Raw genomic sequence first — 13,534 nt, 5'->3', positions numbered from 1 at the left:
AGAACAAAGTGGCAATTATATCAAAACGTTAGAAACAGTCAAAATCTAAATGCAGCAGCCCATGACAAACAGTACTGTAAGGTGCTTAAAAAAGTTATTAGGAAGGCAAAAAGTATGTGGTATGCAGATAGAATAGCTAAGTCTCAGGATAAAATTAAAACCATATGGTCAGGCGTAAAGGAAGTGGCTGGTCTGCAGAGACAGGTCGAGAATATAGAATCAGTGCGTAGTGGGGATGTCCGTGTTACTGATAAGTCGCATATATGTACAGTACTTAATAATCACTTTCTGAATATAGCAGGTGAACTAAATAGAAACCTAGTCCCAACAGGGAATCATATAGCGCTCTTAGAAAAAAGTGTTCCGAGACTGTTACCTGAAATGCTCCTCCATGATACTGACAAGAGGGAGATTGAGTTAATAATTAAATCTCTAAAGACCAAGAACTCTCATGGATATGACGGGGTATCTAGCAGAATACTGAAGTATTGTTCCACGTATGTTAGCTCAGTACTTAGCCATATCTGTAACTTTTCCTTTAGGAGTGGTCGGTTTCCTGACCGATTAAAGTACTCGGTAGTGAAGCCACTTTATAAAAAAGGAGACAGGGATGATGTTGACAATTATAGACCTATTTCTATGCCATCAGTGTTTGCTAAAGTTATCGAGAGGGTTGTATATACAAGGTTACTGCAGCATTTAAATTCACATAATTTGCTGTCAAATGTACAGTTTGGTTTTAGAAATGGCTTAACAACTGAAAATGCTATAGTCTCTTTTCTCTGTGAGGTTTTGGACGGATTAAATAAAAGGTTGCGAACGTTAGGTGTTTTCTTTGATTTAACGAAGGCTTTTGACTGTGTTGACCACAAAATATTACTGCAGTAGTTGGAACATTATGGAGTAAGGGGAATAGCTTACAATTGGTTCGCCTCCTACTTTAAGAGCAGAAAGCAGAAGGTAATCCTCCGCAATATTGAGAGTGGTAATGATTTTCAGTCCCAATGGGGCACTGTTAAATGGGGCGTTCCCCAAGGGTCGGTGCTGGGGCCACTGCTGTTTCTTATTTATGTAAATGATATGCCTTCTAGTATTACAGGTGATTCAAAAATATTTCTGTTTGCTGATGACACCACCTTGGTAGTGAAGGATCTTGTGTGTAATATTGAAACATTATCAAATAATGTAGTTCATGATATAAGTTCGTGGCTTGTGGAAAATAATTTCATGCTAAATCACAGTAAGACTCAGTTTTTACAGTTTCTAACCCGCAATTCAACAAGAAATGACATTTTAATCAGACAGAATGGGCATGTTATAAGCGAGACGGAACAGTTCAAGTTCCTAGGCGTACGGATAGATAGTAAGCTGTTGTGGAAAGCCCATGTCCAGGATCTTGTTCAGAAACTAAATGCCGCTTTATTTACCATTCGAACAGTATCTGAAATAAGTGACATTTCAACACGAAAAGTAGTATACTTCGCATATTTTCATACGCTTATGTCATATGGTATTATTTTTTAGGGTAATTCTTCTGATTCAAAAAGGGTATTTTTGGCTCAAAAACGGGCGGTTCGAGCTATGTATGGTGTAAGTTCGAAAACCTCTTGTCGACCCCTATTCAATAGTCTGGGAATTTTGACATTGCCCTCACAGTATGTATTTTCTTTAATGTCGTTTGTTGTTAGCAATATTAGCTTATTCCCAAGAGTTAGCAGCTTTCACTCAGTTAATACTAGGCAGAAATCAAATCTGCATGTGGAATGCACTTCCTTGACTCTTGTGCAGAAAGGAGTGCAGTATTCTGCTGCATCCATTTTCAATAAGCTACCACAAGAACTCAAAAATCTTAGCAGTAGCCCAAACACTTTTAAGTCTAAACTGAAGAATTTCCTCATGGCTCACTCCTTCTATTCTGTCGAGGAGCTCCTGGAAGAGCTAAAAAATTAAGCAAATTCCAGTGTTACATTCTTGATTTTCTTTATTTAAACTAACGACTTGTCGCCTGAATATGTTTCTTATATTTCATTTTATCTGTTTCTACAATCGTGTTATAATTTCATGTATTGACTCGTTCCATGACCATGGAGACTTCTCCTAAATGTGGTCCCACGGAACAATAAATAAATAAATAAAAAATGAATTTCAGTGTAATTAGAGATATGGAGAGATGCCTGGAAACTAACATTCTTCTAAGAACTGGAATTGAGTCCTTACATCTCTCTTTGTGACTTAAGGAAGCGAGCCTGGGTAGATCCCAGTGCCCAATTCAGGTGTTCACATCACACTACTGGGAGTACCCACAAGGTAACAATCTTGATGGATCACTTCATAGAGAACAAATATGGATGAGCTGTTCACCAACCCACACAAAAGATATTATGAGGAGTCATAGTCTGCTACCCACCGAACTAAATATATCATGGGTAATACAGAGACTGACTAATAGCTGACAAGTGGCCAGTATGCAAACTTGTCATGTGGATCCCAAACACTAATGTTTAGAAGCACTGGGAACTGAGTTGAGACTGCCGTGAACCCAGCTCTGTTGAGGTTTACCTATGTTCATGTCTGTCATGAAACACTTCAGAGCATGGAATGCTAGTAAACCAAGAGTGAAGGTGTTCAAGGCTCTACTGCTGCATCAGAGTTCCTAGATTGTATGTGCTGTGGCCCAGATGGAAGAAAGTCGAGAGTAGTGGACTGATGAAACTCGAACAATTGCATCTGGCTGTGGCATATGCCCAGTTACTCTTGTGCCCGCACATTGCTAAATGTAGAGTAATGTGGACTCGAACCTGGTACCCTGCCATTTGATCTTATTGACATAGCTGTCCATCCACATCTCTCATCCATCCCCCACAGCTTCAGTTATGCCAGTACTTGAATCGTATTTTGCAAACTTCTCAAACTCTCCTACGTAAATTACTTGACTAGAACTCCTTGGAAGAAAGGGCATTACAGAGAAAAGGCCTTGCTACTGCCTAGAGCAGCGGTTGTCAAACTTTTTTATTTAAAAGCCAATATAGACATTGTAGGGCTACACCTTGGGTTGCAGAGGAACTGAATTTTCACCAAACCAGGGTCATTAATAGAAGCTTGCTGCTTACACATTTTGAATCTGCATAGTATAAGTTAACAAGCCACATACTTTTAAGTGAAAAAATAACATATTGGAAACAAAACATTTTTCTGAAGTCTTACATAGTGACCAGTTTTCCATACCTAAGCAGGTACTATGGCCAGTGGCATAGCAACAGGGCCCCATGTTTGTTTATCTGATTTCTGGTCTCATTTGCTAGACATCTTGTTACTGTAGTGTCTGAAAGTATACCAAATGGCTGCAACACACTGTTTTCATTCAGGTTTTTACATTAGGTCAAAAGTAACAGAACAGAAATGGTTTTAAATAATTTACCTTAATTCAAAATTGTCTCAGAAGGTTAGAACAAAGGATGTTAACTTCATATATAAAAGGGTTTAGAAGTCATCTGTTGTCTTATGCATGTTGTTTGGTAGGAGCTAACTTAGTATCATAAACATCCTAGCCACTTTTCCTGACGAGTGTGTGGCCACTTTTCCTGATTGGACACCATGTCACAAAGGGATCAACAGAAGAAAAACTGAAATAAATAACAAAGAACTACATTTGTAGGCCAAAGACATTGTTTAAACATTGATGTTGTAAATAATTATTACTCTCTGTGCAAGTGATGTTATAGGAATACTTTAAATCCTCAGACGACTGAAAACCAGTAAAGCTGTTAATAAAAAGTAACGGAACAAATTTCCTCTGTCTGCCTGACAACAATGGTGATGTATATTACAATTACTCTGACCATCCTTGGTAGACAGTAACACTGTTCAATGCAAAAAATACGCAGTGGCCATTTTTCACATCTTGGTCATTTAATTACAGTTTCACCTTCTGACCTTACTATGAACTGGTAACCAGTATAAATTAATATGTAATATTAATTAATAACACTAACTGCAATATGAGACATGATCACAGATGTTCACTAAATGTTCTGAATGTTCTATTAGTCATAGAATTGTAATGCAACTGCTGTAATTTGTTTTCATACTGCTGCAAACATGTTCCACATTTGAAGATGTGTATTCATGAATGATGTTACTTCCATTTGACATTTACACTATAACAGCTTATTGATGCTAGTGTAGCGCATGCTTGTCAGCATTGGGAGATGAACAATAAAATGTTTCTCCTCTTACTTCTATTAACCCCATAGTGAGTGGTATGCTACATACCACTCTGTCCGTGAGATAAGCAGTAAACTTTGCTTAGATCATGGCCGAATTCACAAACGTCAGTTAAAATTAAGCACATATTAAAATATTACAGCCTCTGTAATTATTATTGTTTTGTTACCGAGTGAGAAAAGTACTCTTAAAGAAGCCCTTAATGTTAGCTGACATTTCTGGATTCTGCTGTTAGTTGCTAGAAGTATATTATTACAAAATATGGCTAAATACCATGGACCACACAAACACTTGATCGTGCCACATCTTGATGACCACTGGGTTAGAGGATTGTTTTCAGAATGAATCTTTCACACTACAGTGGACTGCATACTGGTTTGAAAATTCAGGGAAAAACTGTGTGCAGGATCAGGGCTTTGAAGTGAATCTATGAGGGAGATTTGTATGTCATTCCTGGATGCTCAGTCAGTAAGAGCATCTCTCTTGAAAGGTTAGGTTTCAGGATTAAGTCCTGGTCTAGGTCGACAGTTTTTATTTTCCAGGAAGTTTCAAACAGCTCACGCACTGCTGCAGAGTGAAGGAGTTATTTTAGCAACATGGACCTTAAGAAACAAACTCTGTGTACCAATAATTATCATCTCAAAAAAGTAGTTGTTTTTTGTTTGTTCACAGGAATGTGTCTGCAGTGCAGGTATTTTATTGCGTACCGGGATGGTAGACTTGTAACTGCAAACAAAAAATTATTTATGTAACTATTTTTTTCAAAGTGATAATTAAACTTTGACTAGCCCAGTATAAAGTGCCTACAAATTGCATAACTGTTGGAGTATTGGAAGAGAGATTTTGGAGTACAGTAAGACTATTGGAAGAGTGCTAAAAGATGAACAGATAGATGTAAAATCAAGACAAATCAAAGGAATTTGATACCAGATGAATTGTGTGGCCATTGCTTGAATTCTCAGCTGGAATTAGCATCATGTGTGACGTGAGTTTAGCATTGTGAACTCTGTTTCTGTTCAACAAAGTTGATGGAGCACTGTAAGCCCTGTTCTCCGTGTGTAAGTTGAAACTGTGTATCTCGAGCTTCATTGCCTTAGTTTTACAGGAACCAGCATAATGTATTTCGTTAACTGCATAAATCGTGGCAGGAACAATAGTTTCAGTAATGTTAAAGATTTATTGTGGCTTCTTTCTCCACATATATCTCAGTATCATTAAAGTTGGAACTTAAGTGCTGACATTGTACAGTTCTATAACATTTGCACGCTGTCAACAGTCAACATAATTCACATAATTCTTACATATAAATTTCTTTACGCAGATTACTGATAATTACTCAGATTTATGAGTTAAATGTATGACAAATGTTGGTAACTTTAACATAATATCTCTGATTCTTCATAATAACAACAATCTCTAGAATTATAATTTAGCATTCTTGATTTCAACTGCCCTAAGAACTTCACTTTGGTGATGGTGATTGATACTCATAAAGACAACATTGTCTATTTTATGAACACACATAATATATATTGTGGTATATGATATATATTATTTCATATATTTTTCAGTGTTAAAAAAACAAAAATGAGGTCACAGCATTTGTTAAAGTTACGGGTTTTTTGAATTATGATTTGAGATGCAATTATGCATTTAATGTTTGGATTTTGTTTCAGGTCAACTGTTTTGGTGTGATCTGCATTCTATTTATTCTGTCCTATTAAATTTTTTGAAGAAATATAAATTAACAGAGTGGAATAGATTTTTATAAATATGTAACTTTTGGAGTTAAAGTGTTTCATCAGATTATGTAATAATTTGCATTCTTTAATAATTTGGTTGAGTTTTTAGTTCTTTACACAAGATGTGGTCATTGTTGAAGTGAATCATGTATTAGCCACAATTAAATTGTTTCTTAGGAGTTTATCTTCGGACACATATATGTCACAAATAAGGTTGTCATTACTGTTCATCGGAAACCTTTTATTTCCTTTATCAATGGGTGAGAATATAAATTGAACATTGTAAAATTATAGAAGCATAAATATTAAGTCTAGTATTGTGATGTCTATTTCTTCATTTGGGGGTTTTATTTTCTGATATTTGAGCATGCAGATGTGTAGTATCGACATGGCAAACAGTATTGTAGTGTCCAGTACATGACCTTATTCAATATTGTAGTATCCAATACAGTGCTTAGTATGTTCTAATGCGTAGCTCTGTGAGATGAAATAATATAAGCAGCAGAGGAACAACTAGACAGAATGACAAACTCCGCGGGAATCCATGGAAAATAAATGAGGCTTTCTATTTAATGAAAGAAGAAAATACAAATAAGCAGTGAACAAAGCAGACAAGACAGAATACAGAATATCAAAATTGAACTTGATAGAAAGTGCAAAATGGCTGAGCAGGAATTGCTAGAGGAGACAGCTGTAGAGGCCAGCATGACTGTGGGAAAGATAGATGCTACCTATATCTATATTCAGGAATAATATGAATATCAGAAGCTCAGATGGGAAGCCTGTACTAAGCAAAGAACAGAAAGTGGAAGAAACATACAGAAGAGCCCTATAAAGTAAACAAACTTGAATAAATTGTTGTGGAAAAGGAGAAGGAACCAGGTTCAGATAAGATGGCAGATTTACTAGTGTGAATAGATTTTCATAGAGAACTGAAAGGCCTAAGTTGAAACAGGCACCAGTGGTAGACAACATTCCATCAGAGTTGTTCATGTACCTGAGAAAACTTTAGCAAAACTGTCCTACCTGATATGTGTTTCATGATAAGAAAACCATCTTTCCACTATGGTATCCCACTTGACTTCATGAACCATCTCCGTAATAACTCACATGTTGATCAAATCTACGAGTAACAAATCTTGCTGCTCACCTCTGAATTGCTTCGATGTCTTCCTTTAATTGAACCTGGTGGGGATCTCAAGTGATGATGATTACTGTTTTAGGGTGACAACAACGAGGTTATCAGCGCCCATTCCCAAAATAAATGTTGACAAGTGCAGCCAAGATCTGTTAAACAAGGATCAAACAGTCGATCAGTGCTGAAGAATAGGTTACACTAGTGTTCTATACACAGTCCCCATTATAGTAAACTACACTTTACTAAAATTCTCTCAATAAAGTGGAACTTCAAGAATTAATCACACTAATACCAAAAAATATAGTTGCTGACAAGGGTATTACTGAGCCATTAGTTTTATAAGTCATAGTTCCAGACTACTAACACAAATTAATTACAGAAGATCAGAAACACTGGTATAAACTGACCATTGGGAAGTTCAGTTTGAGTTCCAGAGAAATGTAGAAACAAACAAGCAATACTGACTCTGTGATTTATGGTATTAAATACACTGAAGAAATTCAAACTGTTGATTATAGTGTAGTAGCCTAGTCATCACTGTAGAGTCTTGTACCACAGGGAGGAAAGGGAGAGGATGTTGTTATGGGTGGGCAGTATCCTCTTTCTACAACACAAATGCACACATGGATTAATATGGTTCTTTATTTACATGAAGCTGCTACTTAACTTGAATAAAGTCCATGTGTTGTGGTACAAGCTCATCAGTAATAGTCCTCTTGCAGACAATATCAGTAATCTTGCTATTATAAACTGTAGTCTTGCCATAGTCACTAATCTGGTTGCTATGTGTGGTTGTAGCCTGTGACATGAACCGAAACTTCCCGGCGAGTAACTGACTGATGCCAAGTGGAAGAGTCAGTCCGTGAGGCAGGTCAGCGGCGGCGTGTTGCTTGCGGGTGTGTCTCTGGCCTCTCTTGTGATAGGCGTGCCGATCCAGTGCCTACTATTGATCTTCGTGCTACATCTTTGCTGACTGATGTGCTGGCGACAGCTTACACCAGCACATATAGCACTGGTTGATTTAGAATTTTTTTTTTTTATAATGTTAACTGAAATACACTCTCTGAAATGCTGAAGGTACCAAGGATAAAATACAGGGAGCAAGTTTTTTGTAATTTGTACAGAAAGAAGACTGGCTTTTAAATAGTCGAAGGACTTGAAAGGAAATCAGTAGCTTACAACAAGAATACAGAAAAACTGCTCTGTTAAAACAGTTGCATTCGTTTCATCACAACATCACTTTGCTTTCTACAGTGAATTAGCAACATGAAATTAAAGCTTGAGCCATTGTGAATTACAGTTATTGTGCCACCCTTACCTAATGGTGTGTTTTTTGTTCCTTGTATTGTATGGTCTGTCCATGTTTTTGCAACATGACATGCACACAAACCCAGGTCTGGTCAGGTCATGTCTGGTCATGTCGGGCTATCTGGGTGACCAAAACTGGGGTTTTGTCATTCATAAAAATTCCATCATTGTTTGGTAATATGAAGTCCGTGAATAACCATTCCAGTAAATGATTGGTTCTGTTAGACCAGAGGATCCATCTATTTCATGTAAATACAGCCCACACCATTATGGATCCACCACCAGATTGCCCAGTGCCTTGTGGACAACTTGGGCCCATGGCTTTGTGGGGTCAGCGCCACACTCAAGCCCTACTATCAGCTCTTACCAACTGAAATAGGGACTCGTCTAACCAGGCTACGGTTTTCAGTTGTGTGATGTCCAACTGATATGGCCACAAGCCTGGGAGAGGCACTGCAGGCAATGTTGTGCTGTTAGCAAAGGCATTCGCATAAGTCATCTGCTGCTGTTGCTCATTAATACCAATTTGCCACACTGTCCTCACAGATGTATTCGTCTTACATCCCATACTGATTTCCAGTTATTTAATACAGTGTTGCATGTCTGTTAGTACTGACAACGCTACGCAAACGCTTCTCCTCTCGGTCATTAAGTGAAGACTGTTGGCCAATGTGTTGACCATGGTGGGAGGTTGAGAGGTAATGCCTGAAATTTGGTATACTTGGCTTACTGTTGACACTGTGGAACTTGGAATATTGAATTCCGTAACAATTTCTGAAATGGAGTGTCCCACACGTCTAATTCCGACTAGCATTCAGCATTGAAAGTCTGCTTTAATTCCCGTCATGTGGCCATAATCAAGTCCGAAACCTTATTACATGAATCACCTGAGTACAAATGACAGCTCTGTCAATCACTGTCTTTTTTACCTTGTGTATGCGATACTAGTGGCATCTGTATATGTTCATATCACTATCCCATGACTTATGTCACCTCAGTGTACAGCGCTATGTACAAATGTGTTATTTTATGTGTACTACCAGCTATAGGAAGGGTTCACTTTTCTCCCTTATGTGTTAACATGTACCACTTGCTCATCTTTGTGGCCGTATTTCTTGGAATAGTTTTTGTACAGCTTTAAATTTTTATTCTTTACTAATCCTTGTTGTTTCCGAAATTTGTTTGCCTACAACTACACAGTGCATCTGGAAACTGAACATAGGTTCTCTGCTCTGCACCCAGATACCTTTGTCACTTTGCCAATGGCACTTTCTTAGAACAGCATTTACTTTATGGATACGTAAGCGACAGTTAAAAAAAGTTTCTTCCTCATTTTGTGGGAAAAATTGTTTGTGCATGATGAAAAAATCTCAGTTTTCAATCGTCATTTATTCCATCAATTTTGAGTCTATTGCACGTTATAAACGTTAGTGGTGGTTTTCTCAAAAACAGAGGGATGCTGAGCAAAAATATTTTAGTCTTTCATTTTAGGATGTACGAAAGTGGCCTACCACCTATGAGCTGAAGCAGTTAACTTTGTGTGAGGCCTTTCCCTTGTTAGAAGCTGAAGGGAAGTTTATTCATTGCATTGGAAATAATCATACAAAATCCTGTATATTACATATTGTTGGAATGACTCTCCATTTGTCCTTACCTCTTGTTTTCCCCAGAATTTTAAGTAAATGAATGACCTGTTGTTGCTTAATATTAGAGCTGGTCGTGGACGGTGTTCACTGATGAGTAATTGAGGGTGTTCAAGGAGTGCACTTCCTTTTGTTATCTGCAGTCTTATCATAGGAGGTGATGAGGAGAGTGAAATGGCATTAATCTGAAGAAACACAATAGATGGACATTGACACAACCAGCTTTAAATGATTATTCTAAGAAAATACCACAATCCCCCTATGTATCACCCAGATAGGGGTCATGAGGATAAAATTAGAATGACTACTGCATGCACAGAGGCATTCCAGCAATCATTCTTCCCCTGCTCTATATATGAATGGAATGAGTAGAATGGGACATATCCTCTGACATGCACCTCACAGTGGTATTTAGAGTATAGATGTAGATGTAGCGACATTTTCTGTTCTAATGTACTTTATTGTCAAAGGATAGCACCAAAAGCTAGCAAGTTTTCTTTCTTTTGTGTGTACCTAGTGGCAACTCAACACTTGTGCTTTTTGGTGAGTGATCTCCTTGAATCCAAAAGTCTTTACATTCTACAAGAACTTCCCTACAACATTTATGCTTTACATCTGTGTCTACATCAACATGACTACTCTGCAGTCCAAACACAAGTGTTTGACAGAGGTCTTATCACACCACTTTCAGACTATTTCTCGACCATTCCACACTCAGATAGCATGTGGAAAACATGAACTTCTAAATCTTCCCATGTGACCTCTGAGTTCTCTTATTTTATTACATTGTTTATTTCTCCCCATGTGTGGCAGTCAACAAAATATTTTGGCATTCGGAGGAGAAAATATGAGATCGAAATTTTTGGATGGAAAGGTCTTGCTGCAATGAAAAATGCCTTTGTTTTAATGATTGTTACCCCAAATTGCTTATCACATCTGTGACACTCTTTCCCTTAGTTCACAACAATACAAAATGAGCTGCCCTTCTTTGAACTTTTTTGGTGTCCTCCATCAATCCTACTTAGTAAGGACAACATACCAACCAGCAATACTGCAGAATAGGATGGATGTAGTGTAGGAAGTCTCTTTAGCAGATTTGTTGCATCTTCTAAGTGTTCTGCCAGCAAAATGTGGTGTTTGGTTTTCCTTCCTCGTAAAATTTTCTGTGTGATGATTCAAATATAAGTTCTTCATTATTGTAATCCCTAGATATTTAGTTACATTGACAATCTTTAAATTTGTGTGATTTACTGTGTAACTGAAATGTAACAGAATTTGTGTAGCACTCATGTGGAGAACTTCACATATTATTGAAGAGGGTCAATTTCCACTTTTTGCATCACGCAGATATCTTGTCTAAAACATATTTCAATCGTGATGGTGTTCTAATGATTCTATTTCACAGTAAACTTTACTGTCATCAGCTAATGATCTAAGAGGGCTGTTCATATTGCCTTCGAAATTGTTTATATAGATTAAGAGCAGCAGAGGGCCTTTAACATTTCCTTGGGGTGTGTCACATATCACTTCGGTTGTGTGGGTAGTCCTGTGCCTCAAATGGAGGAATGTATAATTTCCGCAATCATTTTAAATGATCCTACAAAGATTATTGTAATGATGGGGGGCTCAAGAACTGTTGTTTTTTTCTCTGCCCTAGACTTATTGTTTGCAAAATACAGAACAAAATTAATCATTTAATGGGGTATTAAAAAATTCAAATTCTATGCAGTTTTATTCCCCACAGTTTGTAGCTGCCTGTGCTGGGGAAAAATTTGTCTCATCATATAGTACTAGCAATTTCAGAACAGCTTGTGAACCACGTGTTGCTGGCAGTATGACAGAAATAGACCACTATAATTTGTCCATTCAAAAGCTCCCATCACAACTCTTGATTTTATGAAATTCAATTGCTCTGCCATCTCTTGACACAGAAGTATCAGAAAAAAAATTGTTTGTCGCTCAATATATATTTTGTGATGCATGTACAGGCAATAAAATGATCTACAGAGACAAAATATAAATAGTTCAGTAGTATAACAGAGGTCTAAGAAGAAATTGTATTGTATTATATGTATGTTTAAATTTAAGCTTTCTAGAAGTTCTTGTAGTACGTGAATGAGCACCACCCATGATTTTATGCTCTTTTCAATAATAAAATAATTTACTGCAACAGGAGATACTTCATTACTTTTTACTTGAATGAAGTACAATAGAATCAAAGGATACTTAAATCCAGGTATATTAGTAAAATAATTTTACAATGCTGTTTATGAACTATTTATTTTTATTAATTTGCAAATTTGTTTTAGATCTACAGAGATTTTTAGCTGACAATGTAGGACCTCATGTAATATGCTCAAAAAGTAACAGAACCAAAATTCTGAATAGTTTCATTTGAAAAAACGAATTTGGCACGAGCATTTTGTTGCTTAAGAATCTTATGATAACATGCTTTTCCTAGTTTTATGAGGCTATAATGACTATTTGTCAAAGTGAAAACAGATTGTCAATATTTCTAGCAAGTCAAAAGTATCTTAAGTGAAACAGATGTCTCATGTTATACATGGAATTCCAGGAAACAACACTACACTGAGACCATGAAAGCTATTGATTTGAAATTCCTGCTCCTTTGTCAACTAGAGAAACTCAGAGGCTTGAATTTAAGTGGGGTGAGAAATCCATCTCTGGAAAACTTTTCTGTGGCTGGCATTGTTTATAATTCTAGTATTCCTCCCTTGGGTCTCCCTCCCAAACCCTTGTTAAGTGATGCAGTTCTGTCTCATACTCTTTCAACATCTAAAATTAGAAGACGAATCTTTGAAGCCAGTGGAAGTGTTCTTGGATGATCTTCTTTATGATGTGCATTCAAATGTACCTTACTGCTACTAACACAGTAATAATACAAAATGCTAGTTTACAACAACATAGACAAGTACAGGACACTCAAAAATGCAGTTTCACAGTGGGAGCAAAGAAAAGACAAAGGTCACTGATGCTCAGATCCATGCTGTACTATTGGATAACAGTGTGGTAACAATGTGTTCTATGTCTGCTGCTCTGTTGTTGGTGTGTGGCGGGAAACAAGTTTAGCATTGGTGTCAGCAAGCCAACAGCATACTTTCTTCTCTAACAGGCTAAATGTCAAATTTCTCATAGACACCCAAAAATGCACAGTTTTGCAGTTGTGACGACATAGTTACAATGGCAGATGGGTACAGAGGGAAAGGAAAGAGCTGGTGTAGCTGGGTATGTGAAAAGGTATGAGCAAGGAAGAGCATATAGAAGTAAGCAGAAGAGAAGAAGGGTGGACAGATGGAGTGTAAGGGCGTTTGGAGAGACATAAGGGAGCCTTTAAAGTGATTGATATTTACTGTGTGCAGCATGTTCAATGGAATTTAAGATTATAACAACTTGGCTGTGGTCATTCATGTTAGCAGACAGCTTGTAACAGCTCAAATAAAACAACATTATGATTGACA

The sequence above is a fragment of the Schistocerca piceifrons genome, chromosome 6 (assembly GCF_021461385.2).
Source record: "Schistocerca piceifrons isolate TAMUIC-IGC-003096 chromosome 6, iqSchPice1.1, whole genome shotgun sequence".
NCBI lineage: Eukaryota > Metazoa > Arthropoda > Insecta > Orthoptera > Acrididae > Schistocerca > Schistocerca piceifrons.
The sequence above is the reverse complement of the archived record's forward strand: the minus strand, read 5'-3'. Positions refer to the sequence as shown.